This window comes from Poromitra crassiceps (genome assembly GCF_964638095.1).
Source record: "Poromitra crassiceps genome assembly, chromosome: 7".
Lineage (NCBI taxonomy): Eukaryota > Metazoa > Chordata > Actinopteri > Beryciformes > Melamphaidae > Poromitra > Poromitra crassiceps.
The window spans coordinates 45,587,375-45,597,374 of record NC_139628.1 but is presented as its reverse complement, the minus strand read 5'-3'; the positions used below and the strand labels follow the sequence as shown (position 1 = coordinate 45,597,374).

The following is a 10,000-nucleotide window of genomic DNA, read 5'->3' as shown; positions in this document are numbered from 1 at the left end:
TGAATGCTAAAATAAAGCAGATAATATACAATTTGATTCTTTAAACGTTGGATCCTTTCAAAGTACATCACAAACTGTCCATTTTGCTGCAACTCAACAGTGCTGCTTAATCTAGAACCTTACTTCCTGGAACTCTTGAGAGTAAAAAACTGGTCCATTGGAGTGAATGGAGATGTCGCGACTCTTCTATATACACGGTTCTGGGCCGGTAAAGTGAGGAATAGTTTAATTTCAGTATTATTTCACTCCCTAGACTTTGTCACAGTAAGAAAACGCATAACGAAGACTATATCGATTATAGGTTCCGCAGTAGTTAGGTGTGTCACATCTAACAACAAAAAACTAAATCTTCCCAGATGGGCATGGCGGGTCCATTTACTGCAGCATAATCAAATCTAATTCATATCTAATCGATATTGATCGATATTCAAAAGCTTGTAAACCGCTGACCAAGCCCAGTGAAAGACATTTAGCACTGCTGAGATCCCAGTGACAGTCTATCTACAGTATAGTGAGGTGTGTAGCAGTTGTGTGCTTGTCTATTGGTGTGATAGGTGAGGTGGTTATCAGCAGTTGGTGTAAATAAACTGATGTTAGCAGAGGTGGCTATGAGCAACGCTAACCGACGTGTGGAGCCGCTGTTTCCCTCTATATCCTCTTACTCTTACTGGCCTGCTTAAGACAACATCCCCTGGGCTAATCTGTGCACAGCTCTTATCTGTCCATGACAGACTGTGTGTGTGTGTGTGTGTGTGTGTGTGTGTGTGTGTGTGTGTGTGTGTGTGTGTGTGTGTGTGTGTGTGTGTGTGTGTGTGTGTGTGTGTGTGTGTGTGTGTGTGTGTGTGTGTGTGTGTGTGTGTGTGTGTGTGTGTGTGTGTGTTCTGTATGCGCATGGGTTGTGTGTAGGGATGCACGATATTGGATTGCCGATGCCGATAGCCTATCGAATATGCCAATATTTATTTTTAAATGCTTTATTGGCCGAGACCGATGAAGTGCCGATGTCACTGATCCAGCACTTTAGGCAGTATCGGAGGCATTCCCGATACTGGTATCGCTATCAGAACATTGGAAGCGTGGAGAGAAAGAGAGACAGAGAGAGAGACAGAGATAGAGACAGAGATAGAGAGAGAGACAGACAGAGAGACAGAGAGATAGAGAGACACAGAGAGAGAGAGAGACAGAGAGAAAGACAGAGACACAGAGACACACAGAGAGAGAGAGAGAGAGAGAGAGACAGAGAGAGAGACAGAGAGAGAGACAGAGACACACAGAGAGAGAGAGAGAGAGAGAGACAGAGAGAGAGAGATGGTAGACTGAAGCTAGTGCGTATGACTGCAGAGAGCGGTAGAGAAGCCGATGCCACAGCAGAGAGCTCAGTCGTCTCTGGATTGCGTTTGCAGTGAATACAGTATAATAGTTCTCTATGGCCTGTCTTCTATTGAAATGCTCACTGGATTACCTGCCTGATTCCCTTACCTGGCAGAAACACACATCCGTCTGCCACAAGGGGCAGCAAAAGCATCCGATACACACACAACTCTCTGAAGTGCATTATTACACTTTACAACCTGGTTCGTTTACAGAGCAACGCATACAGCCTTTTCACTCTCTAAGCACATTGTGAATGGGACACAAATATGTTATGGAGTAAGGACAGAGAATCCACTGAAGTGGAGATCAACTTTTGACACTCAACTCGTATCCCATCATGCACTCTGAGCAAAGCTGGCCTGGCAAAAGGTGATCGTCCTTCCTGACCGATCGATAAGCAGGTCGAGAGTCCAGTCCTGCATTGAGGACTTCCAGCTAGTCTCCATGATGTGTCTAAGCATATGAAGGCAGGTCACTGACAATGATGTCCATGTTGACAAGAAGTGACTACATCGTGAAATAAATAGCATCACCTGATTCAAGACAAGTCTAGAGAACAGTTCATTTGTATTGGAAACAAATGTTATTATCTCTTCCCAATGGCGGAAGTTAATGTTTTCGGTGCCGTTTGTCCATATTTTTGTTAGTTAGCAGGATTACGAAGAAACTAATGGGCCGATTTTCATGAAACTTGGTGGAAGGGTGTAGCATGGGCCAAGGAAAAACCTATTCAATTTTGGAGCGAATCTGAAATTTGCGTATCATACCAGACTGGACTAGTTGCCTTGGGTTAGGGGTTGTTTTAAGAAGAATGAAACTTTAAGACTCAATTAACAAACCAAATGACAAGAGTTTCACTATTTCTAATCTTGTGGGAGAACCGTCTGAGCCAATCAAATGTCCCTGTGAAGATCATGCATGCAGCGTCCCAACAGCTGCTTCTCGGAGGGACGACACGGGGAAGTGGAGACACCACAGGAACCCAGAGCCAGGCTTCAATGGATTCAGCTGCTTGCTATTTAGACGCATCTCCTTTTTGTGCGGAACTCACGGTGACCTCACCGAGCGAGCTCGCTCCGTCTCCCGCAAGGAGCGGGGCCACCCTTCTCCTCCAACTCCACAGTCAATTAATTAGCATGTGTTAATTACAGCCGCTACACCTGAGCCCCCTGGCTACAGGGCAGCAGCTTAATCAAACTCTAGTGACAGTCAATGGCTTGATCATTAAGCCTTAAAGAGACAAAATGCCGCTGAGAGTCCATGGGAACTGCAGGCATCTGGGGCTTCGTCTGTGTGGCTGAACCCAAAACCTCGATCCACCTGGACATAGAGCCTCTCATGTGTGCAGATGGCATCAAACTAAACCTCGATGCGTGCGTCCTAGAGGAGGTGCTCGATACCTAGCTTGCCGAGCTGGCCCTGCAGCTCGCATACGCAGCTCGGCCGCCACGCGGCCTCACCCACAGCTCGGCTGCTGCATGCTCTCGCGTGCTCTATTGGCGCGCGCAAGTGGGTGGGTGTGTGTTGCTCACAACACGTCATTGTCCTTAAGTTTACATCCATCAGTCTTATGACATCACTGATGACATCATCAGTGTCTTATGACATCAATGATGACATCACCAGTGACTTATGACATCACTGATTACATCATCAGTGATGTCACAATGCTGACGATGTCACGGATGACATCATCAGTGACCAGTGTCAGATGCATTTCCCTTCAGGTTAAAGGGCATGAATAAAAATACACAAAGAAAGAGCACAAACATGCACACACCAATGAAGCGGTTAAATCTCGAATCCAAGCGTCCTCATACATTCTTTATGTGCCTCAATTAATTCTGTGCAGCTGTCTTGTCCCTTTTTGATGATGCAGGCGTCCCTGAACTTCTTAGTGTCTGGACAGGCACAGCAGGACTTCAGAGGCTTGTTCTGCTCACAGCCCTCCCAGCATCACAGCAGCCACGCTGGCAGCAGATAAGGTGGATGACATGTTCAAGTTCAGGGAGAAGTCGTCCAATGTATAACGCCAGCAGGGAAGGATTTATGACATCACTGATGATGTCACAATGCCTATGACATCATCAGTGATGTATGACATCACTGATGATGTCACAATGCCTATGACATCATCAGTGATGTATGACATCACTGATGATGTCAGAATATCTATATAAGTGACATCATCAGCTCTCACGCGACCCAGCTGTGGAGCGATCCTTGGAAGCACTGCAAAGATGCCCAGGGGAGACAAGGCCACGTGGAAGTCCAACTATTTTACAAAACTCATCCAACTTCTGGAAGACTATCCAAAATGCTTCATTGTAGGTGCAGACAATGTGGGCTCCAAGCAGATGCAGACCATCCGTATGTCTCTGCGTGGTAAGGCTGTGGTGCTGATGGGCAAAAACACCATGATGCGCAAAGCTATCCATGGCCACCTGGGGAACAACCCCACCCTGGAGAAGCTGGTGCCCCATATTAAAGGAAATGTGGGCTTTGTCTTCACCAAGGAGGATCTGGATGAGATCAGGGACATCCTGCTGGCCAACAAGGTGCCTGCAGCTGCCCGTGCTGGAGCCATCGCCCCCTGCAAAGTGACGGTGGCAGCCCAGAACACTGGCATGGGTCCAGAGAAGACCTCTTTCTTCCAGGCTCTGGGCATCACCACAAAGATCTCCAGAGGAACCATCGAAATCCTGAGTGACGTCAGGCTGATCAAGACTGGCGACAAGGTGGGCGCCAGCGAGGCCACGCTACTCAACATGCTGCACATCTCGCCCTTCTCCTACGGTCTCATCATCCAGCAGGTGTACGACAACGGCAGTGTATACAGCCCTGAGGTGCTCGACATCACCGAGGCTGATCTTCACGGCAGGTTCCTGGAGGGTGTGAGGAACGTTGCTAGTGTCTGTCTGGAGATCGGATACCCCACTCTGGCCTCTGTCCCCCACTCCATCATCAATGGCTACAAGAGAGTCCTGGCTGTCGCCGTGGAGACAGATTACTCTTTCCCTCTGGCAGATAATGTCAAAGCCTTCCTGGCTGACCCATCTGCATTTGCAGCCGTGGGGGCGCAAGCGGCAGCAGCTGAGACTGTCGCAACTCCAGCCGCTGTTACGGTGGAGGTCCAGGAGGAGTCTGAGGAATCTGATGATGACATGGGCTTTGGTCTGTTTGACTAAAGGTCAGATTATGCTCAACATTAAATACAGATATGCATTTACTTGTATCTGTCCATCTTTTGTTTTTGATGTGTGCAAATAAATAAATAAAAAAATGAAAAATAATACTGTGGTCAGAACTGCTTTTGACTTGACTCAAACACCAAGATAAAAAAAACATTATTATTGTGACATAATCGTTGATTTATGACATCACTGATCACAATTCTATACTCGATTGTGATCTCACTGTGTTGTTCACGCGTGACTTTTGTGATCTCACTGTGTTCACGGGTGACTTTTGTGATCTCACTATGTTCATGTTCATGTATGTTCATGTTGTGACATGTGTCACTATGTGACTTCTGTGTTCATCAGTGATCTGCATCAGTGATGTCACTCGAGCAATTGTGATGTCTTCGCTGAGATGTCATCAGCGACATTTTATTCTGGCGACTATAGGCTGGTTAACCTTGCAAGCCAGCCGGATTTTGTGCGAGATCATGAGATCTCACGAGATCTGTGAAAACAGCACCATCCATCTGGCAGCGTCAGGTTATGATGATGGGCTGGTATCTCACCATGAAAGGCTATACTACCAATTTATGGCGTAAGGATTCATGTCAGGCAGACAAAAAAAGGTGGGAAAACTCATTAAGCGTGTTTATCCTCCACTACATCCATTGGTTAATAGGGTTAGTAAGTAAAAGGTGAGTTGTTATATTGCTGTACACAAAGGTGTACTTCCTTCCATTCACGGTACATGGAGCCTATCTAATTGGGGTTTGGCAGGAGGGAAGCTACTGCTATCCCGTCCCTATCATTAGACAGCCACAGCAATAAATCATTCCCATATAATACCTCCATGTTTGCACAGTGGCACCTTTTATATCTGTTTCGCTTGACTGCTGCGCCGCCTTCCTCCGACACTGAGGTCTGACAGGGTCTCAATGCCAGTCACGTTCTATTGTTCTATACAACACGGTATATTTACCATCTAGACAGGGTGGGGGGGGGGCGGGGGAGGGGCTTCATGTGTACAGCCTAATTCCTATTAGCATATTCATACTGGCATCAGCGGAGGTGTGCGGGCAGGCTGCCTCTTCTGAGAGGTGCATTTCTCATGTCAGATATCCTCCCCTCTTTCTACATTTTCTCTTATGTCTCTCTCGTTCTTTCTCAATTTCTTCAATTGTCACAGTTGGCTGCTGCTTATATACTGTATTACATTTTCTCCCCCCCCCCCCCCCCCCCCTTCAGGCTAACACACTGAACAACTAAACAGTTTCTCCATTTACATGCATGGCAGGATACAGTATCATTCAGATGACACTTTCACACCGGCGCGCGGCCGTGCGCGCGGCACCCGGGGACGCGCCACCACTACTACTACTGCTGTATATATATACTGTCTCTTGGTTCGGTTAGCACTCGCGCCGAGGAGGCTCCAACCCCCAACAACGTGTAATCACTGTCAGACGTGAGCGTGGAGAAGAGAACCTTTCCCCATAGCCCCAATGGAGGCTGGCGTGATCTTCTCCTATTGGCCTCCATAGCGCGCTACAGCACAGAATGTGCCAGTGGGGAAAGTCACTGGTTACACTACTGTACATTCGGAAGGGGATGGCAGTTTCTATGGCGATAACTTATATAAGGACTTGTTTCGTGACAAGTGACAAAAGGTGTGTGTTTTTTTTCTCCTTTTTTTTTTTTTTTTAGGTTTATTTTCCCCCCAACTCCATCGTACATGAATATAGCCGGGCGCTGGTTTTGAATGGGCCCTTGTCTGCCGTGGTGTGGAGTTACCGGTGAGGAACGCTGACACTCCTGAGAGTTAGTTGTAGGATGGTGTCGGAGAGAGGAACACTGACACTCCTGAGAGTTGTAGGATGGTGTTGGAGAGGACCCAGCCGACAAAGGGAAACACAGGAAAAGGCTTCCACCCACATTTCTCGCTGGGCGCCTCCTCACACCTCTGAAAATAGAGGCAGCCAATATTCAAAATACAATGAAACCACACACAGAGAATAGAATGTAGCACTGCCGTTAATGCAGCCTACAGTTTTAGTCCCGCGGGTGTTCGTTCCCGTGTAACAGGTGGCGAGAACACCGTGTCCCCAATTTTTTTGGGAACAAAACGCTTATATGACAATAAAAACGTACATTGCGCTACTTCAAAGCGCAACGCTTCCACGCCCACAGAGGAAACCCCATTGTACCGCGAAACACTGGAAGAGTCGCGGAGCCGCGTCGGCGGGCCAACCTTCAAGCAACGCCGAACGTTCCTCAACCCTTTTTTTCCCCGGGGTTATTCCACACAGGTGCTATCATCGCAGCTCAACTCTGTTATAATCACCAGTGGCCCCCCGAGGTCACCCATACTAATAATTACAGGTGTTACCGGACAGGTAGCCTCTTAAAAGGTAGCCCACATGTCAGCCGCTACAAAGAGCCATTGTCCGGAGGGGGGCTTCTGACGGGGGATTAAAAAAAGTGCCTTGTTTTGGGAGATGGCAGCTGCAGTCACAACATAGAATCCAGTGATCCACCCCTCAGTTTGCCCCCAGCTAACCCCCCTGTCACCCTGAACAATGTGCCGTTGACCTCTGGACGACCTTGGCGCCCCATCCCAGCCTCCCAGAAGCGACGCGTAGAAAAAACAGATGAAGGTTTTGATGGGACACCCGCTGTGAGACGAGGCCTATGTGGGCCACGGTGTTCCAGTCTGGCTCAGCGTCGGCCAACAACACAATGCAGTGATTAGACGAACACAAAGCTGCACTGTCGGACTATATCCCTTTAAATCTGTGCGTTCACGCTGCGAGCAAGTTAAGTTAAGTTAAATCTGTGCGTTCACGCTGCGAGCAAGTTAAGTTAAGTTAAATCTGTGCGTTCATGTTGCGAGCAAGTTAAGTTAAAGCCCCACTCAGCAACTTTTCCAAGTTTTGCTATTGGAGAAACTGCACCCTCTGGGTGCAATAGTATCTGTATCAATATCGCCGTTCAAAGTCAACAAAACACAGCGCTGGAAAGCTCTATGTACATGTTGTGACATCGGGTACTCATCACATGATGAAATAATAATCCATAGTTATGTGAAACGTCCTTTTCATAGCAGATCCGCACTGAGTTACTTCCTTCTTTTCCTGAAGACAGCGCTTCCGCTGTACAGCGCATGCGTGCATCTTGCCTCTGGGACGCAGGCACACAACTGCTTAGTCCCAGGAGAGGCCTTTGGAGGGCGGTGTGTGACCAATAGAGGTGACATTCTCCCTGTTACAAGTCACTTTACCATCTTCAATGACTAAAAAGCTGTTATATTAAGGTGAAAAAGTTACGTGATTGGGGCTTTAAGTTAAGTTAAAATGTGAGCAATCACACTGTGAGCAATTTGGTAGACGGGGCCGCTTGTGGGCAAGGCCAGAGGCTCAGATTCATGCAGTGGTCTGCAGCTACAAGGTTTTGCCCAAGAATAATAATGTCAAAAGTATTTATGTATTCTTCACTGCTTTGGTGTTGCCTTTCATAACGTTACATCATTTTGGGGAAAATAAATAAGAAGTTAGCAACCGCTAACTGACCCCAGCTGACCCTAGCTCCAAGCATCTCTTTTGAGATGTTTATTCCTGTAGGCTTTCAAGTCAAAGTTGGAGTGTGCTGCTCTGAATGGCTACAATCCATTTCTTGCTTCTTCAACTATTCTCTATGAAACCAAAATAACGCAAGAAGGAAGCACAGAAATCGGATTGGTTGCTGACGGCCAATGAAGGCGAAAGGTTCGGCTGTTGCCCAACTTTCCTTGGCCAATAAGCTTGTTGACTGTTCACACACCTCTCACTGTACAGGAAATGAATGGATTTCTGGTGACACACGGTAACGATGGAGCAAACATCAAATCATGTGAAGTCAATTTACACAGAGCCCTTAACTGATATTATGACCTTCATGTTTGGAGAGTGAGGTGGTTTAACGGCCACAGGTCTCGTCCATCGTCCCTGTTGGAGAAGAAAACCTCGGCTGACTGTGTGACTCCACCGTTCTACAGAGACACGTATTTGCATTTAAAAAAAAAATCCCAACTGGCATTGTGTTTTATACGGCGATCCGCTCGTTCACTTCATTAGCTTTCATTGCGATGCGGCGGCTACAGAGCCGCACAGACAGTAAATGTCACAGACAGTGTTACGTTTCCCAGGCATTGTGAAAGAACTACCATGGTCTCCGCCAAAGGTCAAGACTGATCCTTTTACTTCCTCTCTCTCTCTGTCTCTCTCTCTCTCTGTCTCTCTCTGTCTCTCTCTCTCTCTCTCTGTCTCTCTCTCTCTCTCTCTGTCTCTCTCTCTGTCTCTCTCTCTGTCTCTCTCTCGAAGCTGTGCACCGCCAACGACAGCTGCTTTTCAGCACAGTCCAGAGCATGACTCACTGAAGACAAGCAGCACTGAAGGCTACAGATGGCTTTGATCTCCATCAAGATGATGCTGGCCAGAAGAAGGATCACTGGCTGGCTGCCTGCAGCATCACATTAGTGGTGTTTCCATCAAAGTATTTCGAAAGTGCGCATTTTGAAGTCGTGTCGAAAAGGTTGATGGAAACGGCAAAATTTGAGAGAGAAAAATCTCAATTTCGAAAAAACAAAACGCTCGCTTGAGGTGGTTTTTTGCTTGAGGTGGTTTTTTGCCTTTTTCTAAAAACTGTTAATGCACAAAATAGGAGATGGAAACGTCTTTTTCAAATAAGTTCTGACATAGCAAACAGTCAACTCACATGACTGATCAGCTGGGCCCTGTGTCCTGCACAGCTGTCTGCTGCGATGTGTTCTGCCTTTAAAATGGTCGACTTTTCGAACGTTTGCTTAGAATGAGCTGAATGGAAAGACGCCGACTGAAAGAGGTGTGCACTGAGACGTGTGACCAGTCTCGAGGACAAGGACACCAATAAATACAATAATGTTGGATCAATGTTCTCCGAAAGGCGATGTTTTCTCAAAAGCCTTGACTATCTAGCTCCATTACAAGGTGTTCCATACGCCCACATAAACTCGCATTCGAGTTCATTCAGCATTCTGTCAACGTTATAAATGGCTCTACCTGTGAAGTATACATGGTGTAAAGTACTCGGAAAAACAGCTTGCTTTTCTCAACTGTGATGATTCAACTGACGCACCTGGATGCGGTGAGGCTTGTGTCTCACTGACGTCCATGCAAGGCGAGCGAATACAATCTGCTTCCCTTGGCTGCCTTCCCTCTCCAATGTGACTCACAAAAGCTTTTAACATGACATCCCATAAACCCATACAGCTGCTTGGCTACTTGAGAAATGCATGCCTGTGTTTCTCTTCTGTCTCTCTCTCTCTCTCTCTCTCTCTCTCTCTCTCTCTGTCTCCCCACAAATATCTTTTTCCGATTCCAAATACATCAATCTGGGGGATGAAGTGTTTAATGTGCTTGTCGAAAACGGTA

General features: G+C 47.0%; 1 pseudogene across 1 annotated transcript; it reads left to right on the top strand.

The window, feature by feature from the left end:
- The first annotated feature begins 3,602 nt into the window (after positions 1–3,602).
- On the top strand, positions 3,603–4,562 carry LOC310779371 (large ribosomal subunit protein uL10 pseudogene; annotated as a pseudogene). The gene has a single exon. The product of its transcript is annotated as a large ribosomal subunit protein uL10 pseudogene (transcript).
- The last annotated feature ends 5,438 nt before the right edge of the window (positions 4,563–10,000 follow it).